Source organism: Ambystoma mexicanum, chromosome 5p, assembly GCF_040938575.1.
Source record: "Ambystoma mexicanum isolate Mex_15411 chromosome 5p, UKY_AmexF1_1, whole genome shotgun sequence".
Lineage (NCBI taxonomy): Eukaryota > Metazoa > Chordata > Amphibia > Caudata > Ambystomatidae > Ambystoma > Ambystoma mexicanum.
In genome coordinates this window covers 514,540,251-514,564,632 of record NC_090930.1, presented here as the reverse complement: position 1 = coordinate 514,564,632, position 24,382 = coordinate 514,540,251, and positions in this window count along the sequence as shown.

Genomic DNA, 24,382 nt, shown 5'->3' with positions numbered 1-24,382 from the left:
CAGACCTGATGACCCAAAGACAATTGGGCATGCTATGCTCAGACGTTCTCAAGTAACTGATCCTCAAACCGCAATACTGGTACAGATTGACTAGTGACGAACACTGCCCCATCCACAGGGCATTCAGTAACCAAAGAAAAAGTAGTCCTCATCCATACTCCCATATATACTCCATCCCATAAAGTCGAACATACAAGGACATCATATGGTAGCAACATGTTTTAACTTGCCATTCCGTATGCACAGGTCGTACTACCAACTACGAGTAACACTGTGTTAACATTTCTCTTTTCTCGCACATGCAGGGTTCTGTGATTGTTGACTGTTGATGTGAAAGTGTTAAAAGGTGTAAGTGTTAGGGAATCACCCTGATGTTGCCTCCTATTGATCACCCTAAAGTATGCTCTGGCCCCTTTGTCCATGCTATAAGAAGACCCAAGCAATTTAGGCCCAGATCACCACAAATTTACTATTATGTATTTCTAGAATACTTAGTACAAACATACCCACAACTGGAGCAGAGTGCATATCCTGTCTTACCCACACTCCGACATCCCTCCATAGGGAAGATTTTGGAACAGATGTTTGCATGGGCACTTAATGATTATTTAGTATGCAGAGCTTGATTATACTTACAAGTACTGATATCATAACGCATTTTATCGCGATTTTCAGGCAGGTACCTTTATCATCTCATCAACTGCACCTCAGCAGCGTAAGTGACAATGATGAAAGTAATAAAAATAATAACATTCATTGCGTGGTCACTGCTATCTACTGGCCTCTTAGTTACTGCCCTTTGGCAGCTTTTTCTGGCTTTGCATGTCTCTGTGGTGTCCTACACTAACCCCCTGACCCAAGCTGCACAGACTGCTGTGTCAGGTGGTACAGGTAATACTGCTGAAAATGTAAGGTGAGGTAAGCGCAGTGTTGCCACAGATATGAAGTATCTTACAGACATTGCACACATACCCACCAACATTTGGTACAAACACATGCCCAAAATTGGGAGGGGCAAAACTGATGAGAGCTGTTATATCTTCACATTCATCCCCTATGCCATGAAGGCCTCCAGGACCTTTGAAGCAACAGAAATACCTGCATCAACAGCACAATGCCTTATGTATATAGCCATGTTTCAAACACAGGGAAGATTCCAAGGGAAGACAGCCACCCTAAAATGGATGTCCAAGGCAACCTTTCCATATGAGGACAGTTATATTAAAACATTACCTTTGATGAACAATTACTGGCAACTCGCTGAAAGCCTGCAGTACATTACAGAGAGACCAGAAAAGGGAGAGACAAGAACAATAACCTTGAATTACCTACCATGCAAGTGGAGAGCAAGAGAGATGGGAGAGAACCGGCATGCTGGTAAATGTTAGGAAAGATTTCATAATTGTAGGTAATTTACCTTCCATGCGGCAACCCCCAAACTTTTTGCTGTTGTTTTACACCCTGATCTAGTCTTTGCCAGAGAAGCGCAGCCTTCTGCCGCACTCCTCTGGGCTTTCGCTCAATTCTTCTGGGGAAACTGACATGCCCTTAAGACAGTCAGTACTTGGAGACTTCGTTTCTCTTAGTCCTTTGCTCATGTTGCAGCTTTTGAGCAACATGAAACAAGAGTGCACCGTAACTTACATTACCGCGCTCTTGTATTATAGTCATTCCAAAGGCCCTAGAAACTCTCGCTGGACTTCTTATGAAATGTGCAAGTGTGTCACGGACGGGACTGGTGGCAGCTATCGTTTCTTTGTGTTTTGAACCCCTTTTTGCCATGTTAACCGCGCTTCCCGCGTTTGGCCCAAATGGGTGGCCTGGCCTCCAAAATTGCCAGACCACGAGGTTCTTTGTCCTGTCCGCTGACCGTCTTGCCCCTTCACCTTCACCCAGGTCGAGCCGACCCGGGGCAGTCCTTATTTGATCATGCACTTTCCCACGAAACACAACACTTTTGCGGGCTTCTGCCTGCCTTGTGTGTGCCTCCAGGATGTGGGCTGGGATGTCTGTTCCCAATACACATCCTGGGTGCCAGAGAGTCTAGAGTGTCCTGAATGCCTGGGACCACCGTGGTCTGTGATAGGTCCACGTATGGTGTGAGTGTTTGTGAGCGGATCTCCCATTGGGCCCTCTTCCGGAAAGGGAACTTTGGATAAGAGGAAGCTGAAAACACCACTACCATGTCGATCTCCTGAGTTCTCACGAACAAAGGGTAAGGAGCCAAGAATCCTGCAACTACGAAGCTGAGTCGAGGAATCGCTGGTGACCCGCTGAATGTGTGGCACCCTGCACTGCTGTCGTCCTGCAAGACCACTCGGCCTCTGATCGTACGAGAAGGTCTGCAAAGGCGCTTCGACCCTTTAGAATAGTGGGAACAAATATTCTCGGCATCTTCACCAAATCCTGTACGTAAGCCTTCGGAAGCGTCCCTGGGCCATCCAGTGGACTGACCAGCCTACACAGGAATCTTGCTCTGTCACCGCCATCTGGCTTACTGCTAATCCCGTGTCCTCGGGACTCTCACACGATTCGTACACTTGGCGTTCCCAGGTCTGAAGTGAGACGTGTGCTTTGGGATCGGAATACACGCGGTTGCCAAGTTGCCCTGCTGTGGTAACAAACCTGTGCGTGTTCGCTGCATCTGGGAAACCCTCGACCCTGACTCCTGCTGTCGCGGAATCTACACGGCGTCGAGACGTCCCTCTGATCGCATCTGAACCTGCCAGTACCGAAACTGAACCGGAGAAGCCTTGGTCTGCCTGCATCGGGGACCGGTGAGTAGTCAATACCCTAACCGGTCGGCCTCCCGCAGGAGCCTGTGGCTTTCCACTGCTGTTGTAAACAGCAAACCCTTTCCCGCACTCACGCCCTGCTTCTGCCCCCAAGTGGAGGCCTTGCCTGAGTCACGGATATTTGTTCACCATCTTTTCGTCCACCTTTCTGAACTGCCTGATTTCCCTGAAGAGACTCTCCTTTACCCGTTGGCACCCGCGTGTGCAGGTACTTTTGAGCAGAAGGCTCCATCTTCGAAGGGCTCAGACTTCCTTCTAGTTAGGTGGCCTCTGATGTCGAACTGGGTCTAAAGATTACTTGCACTGCCTGTTTTCCTCCCCATCTAGGTGGTCTGCATATTTCGTGCTTCTAAATCATTAGACCCCTCGGTCTTGTATATATATTGTATTGATTGTGATGTGTTGGTTTACTGGAGTTTTACCGTGATTCTTTACTATGGTCGATGTTACAAAGGCCTTGTAATAAATGTGTCTATATTTTTAATATAACACCTGTCTGGAGTAATTTGTAAGCGCCCTTGCTTTGTGTGCTCATTGTGGGCTTTCAGTCACCCTCACCCCTCTTGAGACCTAGTCTTGACCGCCGCCATCGCTACCCTAATTGGTCTGGCTTGTCCAGAGGTTACCCTGTTCCAAGAAACTAGGCTGGCCTTCTGAACCTCTGCCCCTCCAGGACAGAGTTCAGAAATCCATTTTAACAGTAAATACCACAAATGTTGGTCCATGGACAAGTATACACAAATGATGGTTGGGTGGATGGAGTATTAGGAAGCAAAGCAGTAACATTGGCAAAGGCAGCAGTGAATAAAGTACAAGAAGATAATGACAACTGCCTCAAGAAGTCAGACAAAAGTGCAAGATTAGTGACATGGGTAGAAACGAAGAAGGACCCGTACCAATAACCCCAGTAACTTTTTTCTTACAAATTGATTTAGTTGTTATTACAACGTTTTCAATATAGAACAACATAGAAAACAATTCACAATTCACCAGTGTTCATAATCCTACTAACTACACCGGCTCTCTGCTTCCAAAACAATGGTGAAGAAGAGGTGGGGGAAAACATTGGATGCAAAAAAATAGAAACAATACCAGAGATTCCAGAGATGGCAATAGGGACAATTGTCCTAACGGACCACTATTGGGCTTGTGGAGCAAAGGCCCATGATAAGCTGCCTCCAAATTGGGGGGATATGCTCCCTTGCACATGTGAACATGCCCTCTCTAGTGGTGCCACAGAAAGACCTTCAGCTAGATGAATTCCCTAAAATACAATACAACACAAGGAAAAGGAGATCACTAACTCCCGCATCCAACAAACTAGAAGATGCCAGCAAACATCAGAAGCTCAGTAGAGTGAAGAGAGAGGGAAATTACTTGTGGGAATGATCTGAAGGAGCACTAGACGAAGTACCAGCCTCCCACATAGTATTCAGCAGAACACAAATGTTCTTTGCATCACTATTTCTGAGAGTACAAGCCTATGCCAATGCCAAATGGCTGCAAAATACAGGCTGGGAAATTATGATCACCATCAATTCAACAGTGAATGGGTTCAATGCAATAAAAGAAGAGCAATAAGGTTGGTGGCACTCCAAAACAGATATGTTCTAGACATCTTCACAGCAATGGAAGGAGGAGTTTGTGCAAAAATAGGAAGTTCTTGCTTCACATTCATTTCTGCCAATGATGAAGATAACAGAACACTATCAGACACAGTAGCCCAGTTGGTGTCATGGGCACCAGACTAGGGGACATTATCAAGTCGCCCTCATATCCAGTTCATGGTAGGCAGAAGGGAAAACAGGCCAGTGCATTGTGGGTGAAAGCATGGAGAGCAAAAACAGGGTTAATAACCATGTCAGCCAATGAAAACCCCTGTGGCCATAGAATAACATGAGACTTCCTGTTCCACTAGCATGGACCCCTTTTTAGCCAATCCAGAACTAATGCAACGCTCTAGTCTTTGGGCGAGGCTCCCTATAAAAGCCATGCCCAAAGAACAAGACTTGCATCGTGTATTTCTCTGTTGCACCAGGCACACGCTTACCTGATCCCAATACCTGAAGTCTTCTACGGCTTACCGGCAGTTCCGGCGCCCAGTTGGGCCTCCATCTTTACTACTACGATTTCCGCATCTGAAAGAGAAAGGAACAGAAGCATTAGTACAGCGCCAGTCTCTACTCACCTTTCCGCGGCTTTCCGACGGCATTGGCAGCTTCATTCCTCACTCGTGGTCCTTCTGATCATCACCGCCCGTCCGAGTTACGGGTCTTCTGATCTTCACCGCCCGTTGGACCTTCCTTTGGCAATCTGCAAGTAAAGAAAACACAAGAGAAAGACAGGTTAGTCTTTATAGACACTCGGTGAGCAATAACCACAAAGACAATACAAACCTGCACATCTTCCTTTCGAACCCAGTGAAGCAACTGGGAAATCCGAGGACATTGGACATTATATGCACTACGGGTCAGTGAGGTAACTGGCCCTGGAACTTTATTCAGGACTTTCAAACGTTTTCCAGCCACACATAAGGGGAACGGCTGAGCCATTCTTTTCAACAGCATCACCAGAACAAGCAAGGACAACAGCTTCTAGTCAGCACGGCAACCACCCGGCCCGCACCATAGCGCCCCTACAGAGCCAGGACGGAAAGCCCACCTTCCTAAAACAAGAGGTGAGCCCTCCCTGTTAGACACTGCACTTGAACCAACAGGGAGTCTCAAGGGTGGGTCTCTGGGTACTATTCTAAACCCATTTTTTGTCTCACAGATAGAACCCCGGTCAAGGGACTAAGAGCTGGTTTCCGGGTGATGGGAGAGCAGAGCAGAGGTCGAAGGAATCCATCGCTCCTACCGAGATTCAGGTGAGCATGACAGTTGGCCCACATACATGCAAAGTTGGAAGCAGAAGCAAGGGGGACGGGAAAGGACAACAGCTGGTTTGCCTATCTCCGGTCATGGATGCCTTCCTGACTGGCAGATAGCCTGAAAGTACTGGCTGGAGGACTGATACTGGGAACAGCATCACTGCTTGGGATAAAGATGTGCATTGCAAGATGTCAGAAGACAGTGGAAGAAGTAGTAGGAATACAACTACTTATGGAACTAGAAAAAGGGGAGCAAATGGATGACATCATCAAGGAAAGAGAGAAGCTGAGACAACAGATAGCAGCATTTGACATATTCCCGCCTGGAATGAAGGTAGAAAACTCCCACTACCCGAAGAAGTAAAGAAGTACGTAGGGAAGTGGGTATAGTCCAAGCCTGAAGGAGGTTGCGTCTACATGTACTGTTCTTTTGAAGGTCATATCAATTACTATGGACACTTAGCAGGAATACCGAAAGTGTGGCGTCTGAAAGACGATGGAAGAAATAATGGTGGTATGGTCGACAAGTCGACCAGAGGGGGGACTGAAGAGGGAGAATCAGAATGTGCCCTCCGTCCTGGAAGATCCTTCAAAAGAAAGAAGAATCTGCGTCAATATGGCCATCGGTCATGTGAACTTACATCCATATCCCACTGTTCCCACGATGGATAATTATCATTAGAGATACCCTCCCAGCAGACCCTACAATCCAACAGTAGCGCAGATTCTACCCAGAGTGAACGAGGAGACACAGGACGGAGACGGTTACGTGGACAGACTTCACTAATCGCTAAGAAACCAAGCCACTTGTCGACACCATGATGACTAAGCTACATTAGACATGAAGCACAAGTGCTATCCGCACACCCAGGACACACACACACATAATCAACTATACGACGAACACAGGTATGCAGCTCTATAGTTAGAGGAGAGTGACATACTGTCTGCATGTTTTATTAATCTTGCTATTAGGCCTGCTACAGCAGCACAGTAACGCAAGAAGCAAGAAAAGTTTGTTTAAATGCTTGCAGACGCTCATATGCAAATAACCCCATGGTGTGGCAGGAGCATCCAAGAGACCTGACAGCCATAACGCACTAACCAACAGACTATAAGAAGACGTGTACAGTAGAAGCCAGACCATGGCTTAAGAAATAAAGTAGGCCGCGATTGGCCTAGAAAGGGCACCCCAAGCCCCACAGAATGATGTGCAAGCAGAACTTCTGTGGCAGGAGCAAAGCCGCCGCCAAGGTCGCAATGTTCCAAATGACATTCCTCACTCTGAACCTAAGTAAGACCGGCTGCAGGAGAGGTGATCTCAGACAAAATTCAGAATAATTTGAAGATCCTGGGCTCACAAACATGGTCTCCAAGCACCTAATTTGGCCGAGCTGAGGGGCTGCCAAGATTGGTACCTGAGAAGAGCAACCTGTTCTGCCATCCAGACAATAGCTGCAACAAATAGTCACAGTCACGTTACAGTTCTGCGTTGGGAACCGGAGCACGCTCATTGCAGCTATGGGCTACACACCTTCATGATGCTGACACATAGCTGCACCTTGCAGATACATAATTGCGCAAGGCACCATTCATAAGTGTTCCGCGGGCTGGGAACAGTTTGCCCAGGCTTGGGGCCTCGCGACTCACCCAATTGCAAACACGGACCCTAGGGGTGGACAGTGGGGGTCACCGAGCAATCATGAGGCTTGCTCAATGTAACAAATTTAGTGTATTAACTTTTCGGGGATGGCCAACATACCACCTGACACTACATTGTCCAATAACACAGCACCTCCATAGGCTCCTATATGGGACCTACCACTCAACAGTCTATCCGGAATGAAGATAGGTTTTTGAGACAGTTCCCGAGAAAGCCGCCAATTGTGACGGCAGATGCCATCAAAAATGGCTTGCGAGCCAGGGTCCGTTGAGAGATGCGTGGACGTTCTTCCATGTATGTGATCCTTGTGGTGCTTTCACTATAGTAAACCACAGTAATTCCTTGCCTCTTGTGTGGACCTGCCGTGCTTGATTAGGCAAAGGGAATGAGTTAGGCCTTCCACGAGTTTGCACCTGCAGGCTCCCAGAGTGGCTTGGCCAGACCAGTGGTCCGCCCCAAACAGTAGCCTTTGGCAAAAGAAACCTCAAAGAAAACTAAAGTAAAGAATACAGGATCACAAGATTTTTATGAAATGTTCTTAAATGCTGTTACAGAGGCTAAATTCTCAACTATCCATGAATCCTGCAATAAAAAAGAAACTTTTCTTTCAGAGCGAAAGAACTTACAAGCACATAAAATAAAGAGGAGAAGAAAGAATATGTAGCATGTTTGATCACAAATAAAGGCTAATGTCAAGCAGCATGGATGGCCCAATAAGAGCCTATTTAATGCCTGTTATATAGACTGTAGAAGACAGTGATGAGGAGTTGAATTTCTATGACATTTCACCATACTCAGGGGTTGTTAATGAGGTTGGGTCCCTAGGCAATTTGCTACATGAAATTTCCTAAGAACTATCATTTCAAAAGATATTGATCAAATTGAATTTCATAATGAAGAGAGAACCAATATTGTAATCCAACATATGGCATAGAGGTTGACAGCGGATATGCTGTTGATGGCATCATCTACCTTTTTGTCATTGGGATACAACCTATTTACAAGCATTATGAACTTGACTTAAATTGGAAAAGAGACGTGGCCTAAATACACCCCAGGAAAGAGCTAGTGAACAAAATAGAGATTCTTGTATTAAAACCCACTAGGAAAGTGGCCCTCTAAACTCCTGGAAAGTATTCATGGTTACCCTTGAAGAGATGGCCTGTCCTATAGACAATACAAATGGGTCATGGCTCCCAAATACATTGCAATGAAGAAAATGTCCTATGATTGGTTTGGGGTAGATATATAAAGATACTTTCCTGGAATACATGGGGTCATGAGCATTTAGTCAGATAATACGCATCAGTGTTCATTCGAAGGGACTTTGATATTGTATTATTCCAGGAAGTATGTCTACATGAAAAACCAATAATTGATGGGTATGAATCATTCGTAAAAAGCAGCTATGAATTGCAAGAAAGGACATCCCTATGGGGGTTTAATTACTGCAGTACGAAGTAATCTACACATTTTTTGTCCAAGTTGGCTGGTTGTTTCTCCAAATATTTTATCATTTTAAAAATGTCATGGGTTAATCAGTCTGATTTTAGGAAGCAGGATTGTCTTTTTATCAATACTTATTGCAATCCTTTGAGAGTACAGCAAGTGCATTTTGTTGATAATGTTGCTGAAAATCCTCAGTAGCTGGCATGCAGGTGAACATTTTGAAAACATCTTTATAGTTTGGTATTTAAACTGTATATGTAGGGATTAAAATGCTATCATAGACAAGAAATCACAGGTGACAATACTCAGCTGTTTGGGGTCTGTAAAACTAAATGGTTACATCAGAGGAGAAATACTGTCACAACCAACATGAAAGCACAATTTGACTTCCTCCACAATAGATTCTGGACTAAAAGTATATTTGATCAATGTGAATTTCTATGTGTGGTGGACACATCTTTGAGTGACAATGTCACTCTGCAACTCATTTTAGAGTTAAATGCACAAATAGAAATTTCACAAATAGACCCCATACACTAACCAATAATAAGGGGCTTAATAGAGTAGCTTAGCCATACAACATAGTGCAGAAATTTAACTCTGAACTAGCAGAATTAGTGAACATGGTAGAGAACAATGAGTTAAAGGAATATTCTGCTCTGCTTGGTTTCTTTGAGCTTTTAATGGGTTTTGCAACTCTAGTTGCAAACGACTGGCACTGTAAAAAAGTCCTCCACCCCTTAAACTGCGCACCTTTGATGGGAATATTCAGAAAATAAAGAGGGAACTGTAAAGTAACTTACACATGTTTTATACAAAAGGAGATTTAGAGTATCTAAAAATTCAAAGAAACCTAAAGCTCACACAATTGGTTGAAAAAATATAAACATCTTTAATTAATGTTCCAAATATTAGTTTTAAATCAAGATCAGAACTTTTGGAATTTGATAATTAATATGGACTCTTCACTGGCCTATACTCAAATTAACTCAATTCTAGAGGTTAAATGAAAAGAGTATTATAGAATTCTTTATGCCATAATGGAGTATGACATGGATCACAAAAACCCAGCAAAACAAATACCCTGCTTCGTATATATCTACACATTGGAGGAGGAAGTAATACAAAAAAGCAAAACTGTCTCGAGGTCCGGGCCCAGATGGGCTCTCAAATTCTACCTGTAGAATTGTGGTTTTATATAATTGGACATCTCTTCAGAAATATTATTACAGTACAAACATTTCCTTCCTCATGGTAACGTTCCCATATCGTACCGATATATTAGAAGGACAATGGGCTATAAACAGCACAGTACAGGCCTATTGCTCTTCTGGATGTGTCAAGTGACAGTGATGTCATCAATGACATTTGTGATGTCATCTTTGATGTCCTGGGTGTTAGTCTTAGCAGTGCACGGTGGTGGCACGAGTTATGGTTGCTTAGCTTACCATACCTGGTGAATTTCAGGCGGTTTTCAGTTTTACTTGTAACCAAAACGTCTCTTTAACAAAGTTTTTTCACTGAATTGCATAGGTTTTTAGTAGTGCAACTTAACCATGATGTTCCTGTGGCAAAGTTTTTTCACTGAATATAGATATATAGATAATGTAAATTTGATAAATGTTTACAAGGATGCCCTTAGTTTATATACATATAACATAGAACATACTGGACCCCCTACCTGCGCTAGTGGGTCTGATATCCGCGGACCATGTGCCTGTTCGCGGACAGACTCGGGCAACATCAACACTATCCATAAACTCAGGGGGTATCTTACATTGTTATATCATCCAAAAAAAGCACTAAACAGGTTCAAAAAGCAGCATATAAATAAATTACATTGAATAATAAATAAGAAGTGAAACTGTGTATGTAAGACTCCAACAGTCCAATTACATAGCATATGCAACATGGTGGAATATACCAAAACCCAATTAATATGCCTCCAACAGAATTACCTCACAGAAATTGCACAGCAAAAATCAATAGGACACATACGCAGCAGTACCAGCAAAACCTAGCAAGAAACTAGTGAGTACACTACATTTATTGTATATATTTATAAACTTTCTGTATTAGGTACACTAAAACTAATATTTTATTTTTACACAGAAATGTCCAGTACTTTGAAATGGCTGGAAGAAAATTTTCCTCAGGATGAAATGAGTGAAGACAGTGATACTAATGCTAGACACTACACTTCTCTATATAAGCCAATTAATAACCATGACTTTATGTGTACGTAACACATTTTTTTTATATTAAAAATAATATACCAACAGAGACGTAAGAAAATCCTCTGCAGCAAATGGAGCTAAAAATTGATCTGTTAATGAAAAATGTAAATCTTTTAAAAAACTTTGTGGAGGACCATATAAAAGAAAACATTTAATATCACTGTCCCACACTTACCTGTCCCCCCTATCGATGTTCTAGCCAACTATCCCCAAAACCTCCCCAGCAAGAAAAACATTATGATGAGACTTCAATCGCTTCCTCCCCTTACCATCCATCATGTCCAAACACCTAATTCCCCTGTATTTGTTTCAGTTTCTGGTTCCCCCTCTCTTTCATAATTTTTATACTTCTATACAATAATATAATATTAAGTATGTTGTTAGTATATTCCTCAGTGTCTTATTTTTTTTTTTAAAGGCAGCTAGTGTGTCCACGGACAGCGTGGCTGTCCAGGATGTCCTCAATTAACCAAAATGGGGGTGTCCTAAGGACACTATACCTGTTCGTATTGTTGCCAATTAAAATGGAGGTGTCCTTAAGACACACAAGATGACCGCCTGTCCATAATTAACCAAAATGGGGGTGTCCTAAGGACACTATAACTGTTTGCCCTGTCCTCAATCAAGATGGAAGTGTCCTTAAGACATACAAGATGTACGCCTGTCCGTAATTCACCAAAATGGGGGTGTCCTCATGACACTATACCTGTTCGAATTGCCGTAGTCAAAACGGGGGTGTTCGCAGAACACTAAAGAAGTCTGCATGTTCGTAGCTATGCAAAATAAAGTGTCCTAAGAACATTCCCCCTGTTCGCATTCTCCATAACCAGAATGAATATGTCCATAGAACACATAGGCTGTCCGCCTGTTCACAAAGTTGTGAAGCACATTTATTTTGTTCGGGGACCTGAACATTGTCCGTAGAACACCCGCGCACATGCGTAGCACACTCTTGCCCCCTACGAACATTGTACCTGTCCGCAACTGACCGCCGCACATGTGTCGCACTTTTAATTAGTTTGGGGACATGAACACTATCCGTAGAACACCCGCACGCATGCGTAGACCCGACCCCGCGCATTTGGTGTCCTACGGACAGCCATCCCATTCACCAACGTGTCCTTGACGTCATCATGTGACCGCACCTGCGCTAGTTGTAACAAACACTGTCTGGGCCCCAGACACCTAAAACATTTTTTTCCAGCAATCCAAGATATTTTCCTGGGAAAGTTCACCCTTGCACATGTCCCACACTATGTTCCTGGTGATCTGCATACTTTTTTGATTTTTTGTAGTCCTTTCTTGGTGTTAGAAATGTTCGAGTACAGCACGGGTGTCCACAAAGCATGCCCCAGCACCCCTATAAAAGGCCACACCCCAGAGCTGCTCCTTATTCTGTTTTTGGGCTTCCAGGACAGGGACTGCTGCTTGTTGCATTGGATTGCTCTTGCTCTTTGAAAGAGGATGAGGTAGTGGAAGTCCCTACTACTAGTTCTCACCGTGAATCTTGGGTGTGGAGGTTATTTACCACTGTTGATGGAGTACCAAAAGCATGTGCACACAAGGTGACCTGCAATTACTGCAAGATGGTGCTGAGTCGTAGGAAACCGGGTTTGTACAGCTATTGTACTACCGCAATGAAGCAACACCTAAAATCGCTCCACGATGGGGCAATACGTAAGGTTGTCCCTTGCGATAAAGTAGTAGGTTGAGTTCCACTGCAGCGTCCTCCGTTTCCCCTCCTGCCACCGCAAGATACACTGCTGTGGGGCAGCGCATCCCTCCAGCTGCCTTGCAGGCCATACATGATGCTGTTGATCCTTACCTTTTGAGGGTCACAGTATTGTGCATGTACTGCAATGCAGCACTCTGCATGGGGGAGAACCTTCAAAGGCCTTTCAAAACTGTGGTCAAGGAGTATGAGAAGAACTGCTACCTGCCTGAATAATACCCACCCTACATCTTCCTCTCTCCACCTGCGGTTGGTGCCCCTTCCTTACCCTCCTTTCCCTTATTTTCCTAAAAAATATAAAACAACAAAAAACAAAAAAAAAGGCTCTTTTCAGAGCCGCCTTTCACAGTTCAAAAAGAGAAGTGTCAATGAAATGCGCAATGCCTTGTGCATTTTTACAAGTCTGCGGACTGTCCGCGGACCTATGAATTCTTTGCAGTGCTGCTCTGTCACGACCATTGCACTTTTCTCTGGGAGGAAGTGGTGGCTCTGAAAAGAGCCTTTTGTGGGTTTTTTTGTGCTTCGAAAACTTCAAATGGTCAACACCTATTGCTGTAATTCCAAAAATGATTGCAATGCATTTTGTATATTTCGCAGAAAAATCTGATTGCCGGCATAAGTAAGATGTACTCCATCTCTTTGAAAAATGTGTGTACTACGAAACATAATGTTTTCATTGTGAAAAGAGGACATACCAACATCTCTCAAAAAGGCACAGACAGCCTTGTTAACATTGTGCCTTGCTTTCTTCATTTGTGGACCAAATGAAGCAGAACGCAGCCACATTTCTCTCTGCGCAATATGGGAAAAAATCATTCTGGAGTTTCGATACATGTCCATGACTTTCCCAAGTCTCTTTCATTGAAATTTGCCAATGGATTCCAGAAACATGTCCTAAACTGTTCCCTCCACAATGAATAATAATAATGTCTGGATGACACTGTGTCACCAAAGTAGCACAAAGAGGTACCAATCCAGCCACTTCATTCTAAGCACTCCATGCCAGTGCACTTCCACATGAGGGAATCCAAGATGTACAGCCACTCCACAGCGATCTGCATGCACCTCCAACCAATTTATCCATGAATCTCACAAAATCCAGACAATCTGCTTTCTGAGACACACAGCCACAGCTATCTCCTCTCCTCTCAGGAAAAAGACTTTCTGACAAACTCTCTGCTCACACATCACACCCAGTAAACACTTTTGACCAATCCCTTGCTGTGCTACGTCTCATTTGCATCCCCATCAACCTCAAAATCCCTGTATGTAATACGCGCAGTCCGCCGACAACCACAGTATCTGCAGACAAATCGAAAAATCTGAGCGTGGGGAATTAAAATTGAAATAGTGTGCCCCATTTCCCCTTTGAGGTTTGCTCTGAAACTAACCTTTTTTGGGTTTCTTTTGCAGATGCTTCAGAAACACCCTTTATTTTGTATTTCTTTTGTTTTTTTTTCTTATTTTCCTCCAAAAATCTTCACATTAGCTTCTCCAAAGCAACCCTTATGTTCCAAAACAGCAGGGCATTTCCCAAAAAAGATAAAGACATGCCATCTTCTTTAAAGTAATCAACATTACCAGAGTCAATGTTGTCATTGTTGCAAAATAGCATGCCAGCTCTAAGCATAAAAGCAAATATGCCTTGGTTGATTAAACACCTACCAATATTTTGCTGAGGACAAAAACAGAACTATTGTCCCATATTACCCAAGGTACCAAACCAGAAAAAAATTACCTTGGCATTTGGAAGTAGTTTAATTATTGCCTGATCCAAGCTTTCTAGATCTTTTTACAAAGTAGGGGCACTGACATAACCCAAATGCAAAGCACCACAGTGCAAGACAACCACATGTGGACTGTTATACCTATCCATATGTCGGCAAACTTCTACCATTGCCTGCAAATTGAAACCAGGCACAGTGCTCCAGACCACCTCCACTCCTTTTACATCACAATTCTTTCACACATTCCTACATTTTGCATACTGCACCAAACCATTCACAAACATATCTCCAAGCACCACCACCGCAACTTTCTACACCTCCGCCATCTTCACTACACACAGCCTCTCTCAATACAAAGCAAAACCTCAACACCTGATTGGCTAATCATCCAAATACACTCCCATTTCATGCTTGGAAGCCCCGGATGTGCCATGTCCTGTCTGCGAACAGCCGCGCTATCCGCGGAGTGCGTAAATAACACTGGGGCAGCCTTTCTACCCTTTCCACTTCACTCTCTGCACCATTCACTCATTGCCTACTGTTAAGCAGTCACACAACCATCCACCAATCACATGCAAGACCTTTACATCTAACTCCATCATCACAATTCAGCACTTTAGATGTACAGTTGATCAATCCGAGTACAATTGCGCTGTGACTGCAAAACACCTACAGCAACTACTAGTAAACTCTCCAACATGTCTACTTGCAGATTCATGCACATCAACATGCAAGAACACAAAGTACAGGTAGGAATATTTTTTGCACAGTACATCACACATGCCAACATTCCGACCCACCTGGGAGCGACCTTTCCTCCGAAAAATTGGGCGACAACATTTGTGTCATAAGAATGCATTGGGCAAAGATGTATTTTTGGCGGGAGAACGGGAAAAATAACAATATTTTTCACGGAAAAATGGGGAGTCTCCCGCTGAAATCGGGAGGATTGGCATGTATGGTACATGTTCATCTCTTGTATAAATGCATATAAACAGAGTAACTGCCACTTACCCTGTGTAACCTGTAAAACAAGCTAACTGTCATTTCTCCCATCTGCTTATTTACCCATATTATTAACTGTAAGGTGCAAACTGTTATTTTCTTTATTCATTCTATCATTTCTGTAACCACTGCCACGTATTTAACCACATTTCAACCACGACAGCATTTAATTCATTATAGTGCATAAGATGTATATACAATTTCCTTTCTATACATTCTGCATATTTCACATACATTCTATCATTTCAACTTCCTTTACAAATGACTATATTAGTAATCAGACACAACACACACAGCTATCTCACAAAGTGCCATTTCATGTTAAAATATGGGAGAAATAACAGTATAATTATGGAAAAAGGTTTTTTAGTGTGTTATAAAATTACACACAGTCAGGATGAGTGCATGCATCTTTATTTATAAACACAGATAGCCAATATCATTTGAAATGATCCCAGCTGAAACAACACCACTGCCTCTACAACTATCTTCCAATCTAGACAGCTGTCTCATTCCAGCTGGTTGCCTATTCCGTGCTAGATTTCACAACAGCATTCAACTATGCACAGGTGCAGTCATATATCTATCACATCATCTACAACTATGTACAGTGTTGTAAAACAAGACATACAACATCTCCTGCCTTCCCTTCAGTCTGCAACACAAGCACTAGGTCCTTCCTTACAACCCTTTCTTTATTTCAGACTCTCCCATCTGCAAGCACCACAGAATCACCCAGTACTTTAGTAATAACCTACTGAGTAATAAGCTGCTGACCCCATCAAATCCTTCTGATTTATTTCCCACACCTTCACAAATACATACATTGCATACTTTTCCATACAATTCCTGCCATTTACCCTGTAAAAATAGCAAACAAAGCATATGATTATTTCTTCTATCTCCTAACATCCAATAACACCGCCTTACGAAGCCAAGTGTTCTCTGTGCGCTTACTATTGTACTAATTTCTAAAGCACATTGAACCAACAGATTCTAAATAAAATATACAAAATGCACATAGGCAAAGAAAAGTACATGTACATGCTATGCACAGTTATCAGAAAGCACTACTACTGCAAAACAAAGAAATCCATGTCAACGTTAACAGCGTTTGAAGTACGAATGAGAACTCAGATGAAACCTACTCTTTCCATCCAAACAACTAAGTGCTTCCCCTCACCAATCCACACATCATCTCACTATCCTATAAAAAATCAGTTCTCACATTTTTTAAAACATATCCCCTAAGCAGCCCACATACCACAATCAAAATATTTGGTAGCATTGTAGAGTTATGCTGCGGTGGTTGTGGCCAGAGCCTAGAGTCTTGGGTGCATGGCCTACGACCTACGGTCTTTGGCCATGCACCCAAGACTCTAGGCCCTGGCCACAACCACTGCAACATAACACACCCATAGAAACAAACACCTACCAAATGACCACAACCCAAAAACATAATACATCCACCTCAAAACTATGCACTTCAATTAACATTCTAAAAAATAATTACAACCAACGTACAAACTCTTCAATATATACCCTCTTCACCCAGTGCTCTTCTAACAACCCAAAACCAACATCATACTAAACTAAAATAGCCAGTTGTGTGCCCATTGTTTAGTATGTCCACGGACAACCGCGGTGGCCGTTGACACCGCAAACACATCACAGCCTTCTCCCACCTAGACAAATACAGCATTTGACCCATCTCTTACTCCCCCACCCTCTCCAAGCACTTATACACACCAACACACTTCCCAAAATTGGATTTATGCTCACTTCCAGCACATGTCTGCGCATCCAATATGGCGGGCGCATTGAAACAATTTGACGCACCTCAAGCCTCATCCCAGCCAATCAGAGAGCACATTGCATGCCCGCGGACATGACGTAAGCCGATTATCCAATCGGTGTCCTGTCCACGAAGCGAACAGTGAAGTGTGTCCGCGGAGCGGACATAGATATTTCAAATTTTTTAGACCTACTTTTTGGTCTTTTTTTAAAAAAATGACTCGATGGATTTTCACAAAATTTACAAAAGCACGCTTTCAGGACAAAGCCGCTGCTTCTTCCGCAAATTTGGTGAAAATCCGTCCAGCGTTTTGGGCTGTAGACACGACAGAATTTTTCTCTCCATTCAGTCTATGGGAAAAAAAATAATTTTGGGCCCCCCCCTAAAACTTTGCCCCCCCCAGACCAAACGTTTACAAATAAATTCAGAGTGGGCCATATACTTATTTTGCAAAGTTTGGTGAGGATTCCTCCAGGGGGAGCGAAGTTATAAGCCACCCAAAAAGTGCTCTTCCTAGGGGTTTAGGAACTTAACCATAACTACACAGCAGCTATATCTTTATGGTATACCTGGATCCAGTATCCATTGCCCCAGCATCTCTGAATGTTGTAGATACCACCTTCATTATTCAGTGTGGTTTAATCAATAACCATTTTGATATTCTGAAAATCGAGGGAACAAAAAACACACAGCCACCTTTAATAATGTGGTATGTCTACACATTTATCTTATGTTAGCCACAGGGATCTGCTAGTCTGTGCTTACCTATTTCAGTCGGTCCTAGATATGATGATGAAGATAGGAACCCTCGTACCGCTTTATTTTCTTTGTTAGTTTTTTATTAATGCTTGTGAGGTGGACCTGGTCCCTCTGTATAGATTGCCTGTAAATAGACAGACTGGGTAAATATCCCATTAACAGACTGCACCCGCTACACTATTGGTAACACCACAGGGTTTAATCCCGTTTTTACAAAGCTTACTTACTACCTACTTGGTCTGGTTTGAAAATAGACTCTCCACCGCGTACATGTTCCAGCGTCTGGGTGGCCTATAAAATGGCCCCCATTTTATATTAACATGGATTAGCATAGTGATGTCCTTGAGTATGCCGCGCGATGGTGTGGCTCATTCCTATATTACTTGCCCTGTCCCACACCAGTAGAGGTAGCAAGGGCTAACCTGTCATGTCTAGTTGGACAGAATACCGTACCTTGTTTCTTCCATGAGAGTTGTGTTTGACTGCTATAGGTGCTGCTGTAGAAGGTATCCAGTAGTGGTAATCTGCAGACCCTTGTGGAAGCTGTACGATGGGGATTTTTATTCAACAATAATGCTACAAAGAATGTAGGATGAGTCTGAACAATTACAGCAGAAAATTTATATTTTAATGAAAATATAGAAATTGGACAAATGCACATACAAATTTAGATTGGGACTTGGTAAATTCCTCTCTGTGTTGGCGCAGTTCCCATTAAACTTTAGTTGCTCATGTTAACAAAATGAGGAATCATTTTCAACCTGAAATAAAGTTTGTTAGGTTGTGGTTGCACTGAAATACAAAACGGGGTGACTGTGAGAGCAGATTGTTTTAAGAAATTAATCAATACAGACATATCTGAATAAGGAATGAGGGGCAGAAATTTCTCTTGCAGGTGCACTATTAAGATATAAGCTAAATTGACCTTTGCTCTTCCCTTTTGATGTCATATTGCCCATACCCCTAGTCCTTTTCCATTGTAACAGACATTGTAGGATTCACTGCTCCCTTTTACCTTTGTCATAGCTTGTTCTCTCAATGGACATGAATGTGCATGTAGCAATTCACGGATTAAAAAGTGCTGTTTGCCATACACTGGCGGCATGATTGCGGGTGCCCATGTGATTGAGAAACTGGTTAAAGTAGGTACCAACAATTTAACTGCTCATTCCTGACAGGAAGTGATCATGGGGGTGGAGGCCCAATGCCCCTCTGAACTGATAGTTAGACCCGAAGGCATCAGGTGATGTCATAACCAGGAATAGAGGCTAAAGAAACCAAATAGTTAATGATTGGAATAATTGTTTTGTCACGATGTGGGATGAGTGTGCAGGAAGGCCTAGTTGTAGTGTGTTGACACATTCTCTAGTCAGGTGACCAGTGACCTATAAAGGTAAGGTGCTAGAGGACAAGTTTGATTGGTTAGGTGGTGTTCTGCATAAACACTTGATGCTGTTTGTTCTTGACTTGTAAGCCAATGAATAAATCACCTCTGTTTGCATCACCCAAAATTGATGCATGGGCCTGTTTCTCCAACACTTTCTACAGACTTCTCAGAAGTGCCACTGGCAGACACAAATGTGATGACCCTTATTGATAGCGGTAGCTCAAAGAGATCCTAGGAGGATGTGTTTTGGGTGGGGAAAGGCATGGAATGGCCATAGGGATTAGCATGACCATCGGCAGTCACAGGGCAAGCAAACAAGTAAACATCCACGAGCTGCACATCCCTTCCCACATCCCATCAGTAAAACAGCTTAAGCTTATGGGTGATGCTTATGAGCCACCTAATAGACACAACTAAAACTATTGTTGCTCTCAGGGCCCATGGTTTCCTAAAGTTAAACAATTGTTAAAGGAATTAATTGAAAATGGACAACTGCTCCTTATGCCTTTGGATGTAGGACAGGCTCACATTCAGGACTCAATGCAAAGGATTTGGTTCTAGAAGAATGGCAGAGACTAGGAGCAGGGGATATGAGTAGGAGGAATGTGCTACATAAATGACACATCGCTTAGCTAAACCTGCCTTTAGCGGCAGAAGTATGCATTAATTCTCAGCAAATGCATATGGCAAGGGTTTTCAATGAGGGATTGGGTTAACTTTGGACAGTGGGGGTGAGTGGGATGATTTGGTTTAACCCTGTTTTGGGAAGGGGTTTACTGGTAGAGGAAAATAACAGAGATTTGTTCAAAACATGTATTGTATTAGTCCTAATGGAAGCACACATGTGTCTGACTGCAGTAGGAATTATTAAAGGTCAGAACATTAGGGATACAGAGCTGGAATGCGAACTGTTTTGTTGGGAATACAAGAATAAAAATCATGGTATCCATTCGTCAGGAGGAGATAATGAATACAAATTACCTGGAAGTGATGCAGAGCACTTACCTCTACTGGAAGAATATCTGAGGACATAATCATCTTCCATTGAGCATTGGACTCTTTACAAGAACTTAATTGAATTGTTTAAACCATTTTATTTACAAGCACTAGAGATGTTTTATGGAGTAAAACCATTGAAAGCAAGTCCTGGTTGGATAAAGAATGTAAAGCAACTAAACAAATACTGATTAATGTTATAGAATCAGGCGAGGAAAATCTAAACCGGGATTTAGTTAGCTTTTACCGGAAAGAACACAAAGATTGAACATTACAACAAAAACACTTCTAAGCAGGATGAATTGTGGGCAAAGCTCACAGCAGCGGTAGCTGCAAAATTCAAAAGATTGTTGGTGCATAGTGAGAAAGTGTGAAGTATCCCCCTAGACTATCTTAGATAATGTTAAACTGTAGGAGTCCTGTTATAAGTATTTCATAACTCTATGCATGCCTAGGGGTTTTATATCTCCATAATGAGACACCTTCGATGTTCTAGCCAGGATTTAGATAGTGCCATTAAAATAAAGATGGTCGGAACTACATCAGGATTAGATAAAAAACAGGCTGTTTTTCTTTTTTTCTGGATCTCTAGATACAGGGATTTCTTTTTTGACAAAACATGTTAATGGAATAAATGACAGCCTATTTTACCTAAATATTGGGGTGGGGCTGAGGTAATACAACAATGTGGCAAAATCTAAACTACAGACCAATGTCATTGCTTTATAGTCTGTCTGAAATGTATGGCAACGCTTTGTTGAACCATCTTTGCCTTTTGGTTCCAGAGGAGGTTGGTACTGTTGATCAATATTTTCGATAATTTTTGCTTATTAACAAATTTCTTTTTTTATTATAAATAAACAAATACTTTATTTGACTTTTTATTAATATTAAAACTGCATTGAACACTCCCTCAGAGGAAACTATGGAACACACTCAACCACATTAATTCCCCAGATGACCTAGTACCTGCTTTTAAAATGATATATAGATTTAATTTTGCTTCGATGTGGTATGGTGCCAGGGGCGAAACAACCAGACCCTATTGGCAGACAACCAGCAAGTTGTCTGGCAATGATGCGTAATGGCTCTAAAAGTTTTTTTGTTAGATATTTATTCTATCATTTAATGTATCAACAAAGAGACAAAAGATGCCCCAAAATTGAGAACAGAGATTGTGGGAGAAGCCTTTATGACATGTTATAGCTAAAGCAGTTTAAAGCAACACAATATCTTGTTTACAATCCTTATAAATGGGTGAAACTAGGGGTAATCGATCAACATACTGTTCCAAGACATTCTTAACTGGATAGTGATATCATCAAAATCCTTTTCCAATACTTTAAAGTACTAGGTAGGAGAGTCTGTACATCTTTTACATCTTTGTGGTACCCTCATACAGATATGTTGTCTTTGTCAAAAAGTGAAAGCAATCCAATAACAGCAGACTGGGTGGATTGGAATCGAAAGAAAAGCCTAGCATAGATCCAAAATAGTGAAATAGGGGCTGACGGTGCAATACAGGAGAGAAAAGTGGCAGGATTAGAAACCACTGGAAAGGAAGCTAACTACAGAGTTTAAACAGTACATATCTTATACAATGTATTCTGCAGACTGGTAGTGGAGACAGTATTTCCCTGTTGCAGTAATGAATTAATTACATTTGCTATTCCTTCTCATGCTTCGGGGTGATGTGGATAAAGGGATACTTTTGTGACATGAATGGTAGGGTCTACCTGGATACTAAGGGACTGCATTCTTCAAATGGGACCTCCCTCCTTATCATGCTGTGAAAAAAGGTAATTAGGGGATTGGGCTAACAAATCAATAGGATCCTTACTGAGGTTTGCATTGCTTGGGGATGGTTGTGTTATTGGTCCTTCTTGCAAAGTCGCAATTTTCACTTCTGCATTCTGATATCAGACATCCAAAAATACTCCATCTGGTGCAAAGTGAATAGTATAGGTTAACTCTCACCCTAACACATTAATATGTCAAGATGGACTCAACTGCTATAAGACCTAACATTACAGACATAGGTTTCATGACAGGATGTAGAACAAGTTGACTAAAACTCTCAACAGCTTTGACAGAGGCTGAGAGGAGCATTAGCACCATCTTCAGACTGAAAAGACTATGATATGATATGATATGACATTTATAACACACCTATGCACAAGTGTTTCAAGGCGAGACAAGGCAAGGGAGGGGGAACAGAGGGAATACAGACAAAGATCTTACTAGGCCAGGTTTCATTCAGATCACGCAAGTGCAAGCAAAGGGGAAAAAGAAAAGTGTGGGGGGATTAGAGGGGGGAAGTGCAGTACATGGGATAATCAAATAATAACATAAAATAAATAAGAACAACCAGCTGGTGGCAAGTGCAGGGTGAGTGCAGACATAAGTGCTGGTTTGGGGACTGTAGGGATACAGAAAATAGTCCCCAGGTGCATGGGGTGCCAGGGAGGCAGCGCAAGCGTGCAACTGGCAGGACTTGGGCCCGAGATCAGATGGGTGGCCAGGTAACCCATGCAGTCTCATTATCAGCCAGAACTTCAGAGGGGGAGAGAAATCAGAAGCAAAGAGGAAGGTTTTTAGGTGCTTCCGGAACCGGAGGTGATTCTCCTCAAGTTTCAGGGAGGTAGGGAGGCTGTTCCAGAGGGAGGCCCCTGTCGAAGAGAGAGACCTACCACCAACTCATTGCTTGGAGAAGCGAATGACCCTGAGGGAGTTGGAGGCGGATGAGCGAAGAGCTCAAGAGGGAAGATATTTAGGAAGAGAGAGTTGAAGGTATTGAGGTCCCTTGTGGACGATGCAGAGGGTTTTGAACTTAATCCTCGCAGCCACTGGGAGCCAGTGCACAGATTTCAGTCCTGGAGAGATACGATCCCTGGGATTGAGGCCAAGGACAAGTCTCTGTTCTGGGTGAGTTGCAGATGGCGTAGAGTAAAAGCAGGCAGATTTAGAAAGAGGCTGTTGCAATAGTCCAGCCTGAGAGAACCAGGGCTCTGGAGACAGTGAGCTTATGGGGGAAGGTGAGGAAAGGAAGACTACTTCTGAGGAGATTCAGCTGGTAGTGTGACTTCTTAGAGACGTCAGAGATGTGAGGTGAGAAAGAGAGTGTGGAGGCAAAGATGGCCCCCAGGTTTTTAGACTTGCAGGTGGGAGCAGGAAGAGGGCCAAGAGAGGCCAGCCAGAGAGCTACAGGAAAGGAGGGAGTGGGTGTGCCGATGAGGAGAATCTCAGACTTACTGGCATTAAGGCAGAAGTCATTGGCGGCACACCACTCCTGTAAGCAGACAGACAGTCAGAGATGAGGGACAGGGAAGAGGTGGCCAAAGCTATCCTGAAAATGAGCTGAATGTCATCCGCATAGCACTGAAAGTTGGGGCAGAGAGTGGCAATGAGGTGGGCAAGGAGTGCCAGGTATTGGTTAAACAGACAGGTAGAGAGGTTAGACCCCTGGGGACACCACAGGTAGAGATATCAGAGAGGAAGGACTCAAGTTGGACCTGGGAGGGTCGGTCAGAGAGGAAGGAAGTCAGCCACTGCAGGGCCTGACCGGTGATACCTAGGTTATCACAGAGACACTTTAGCATATTGTCCCCTATTTCTAAAGGACATGGTAGAGATTGTTCTTCTATTACATGATACTAAAAGGAATCATTTTGATGAACAGGATAAAAGGATTCATGAAAAGGTTACTTTCTGAAAAGTAATCCTAATATGAGTCCATCCTTGGAGCAATCATTGTAGTAGTTTGTAGGGTAAAAGAAGATGCATCAGAGATGAGAAATGGATGTGGATAGCTTAATGGGGTGGATATGTTTGCTGTGTTGTCTTATGTTATGCTATGTTAACAGGATTTATACCATGCACCAGTGCAATTTGCATGGTCTCCAGGTGCTCTGGCGGATCTGAAAAAAGAGGAATGATTGGGTTTGTAAGAGAAGAGAGAGAGACAGAGA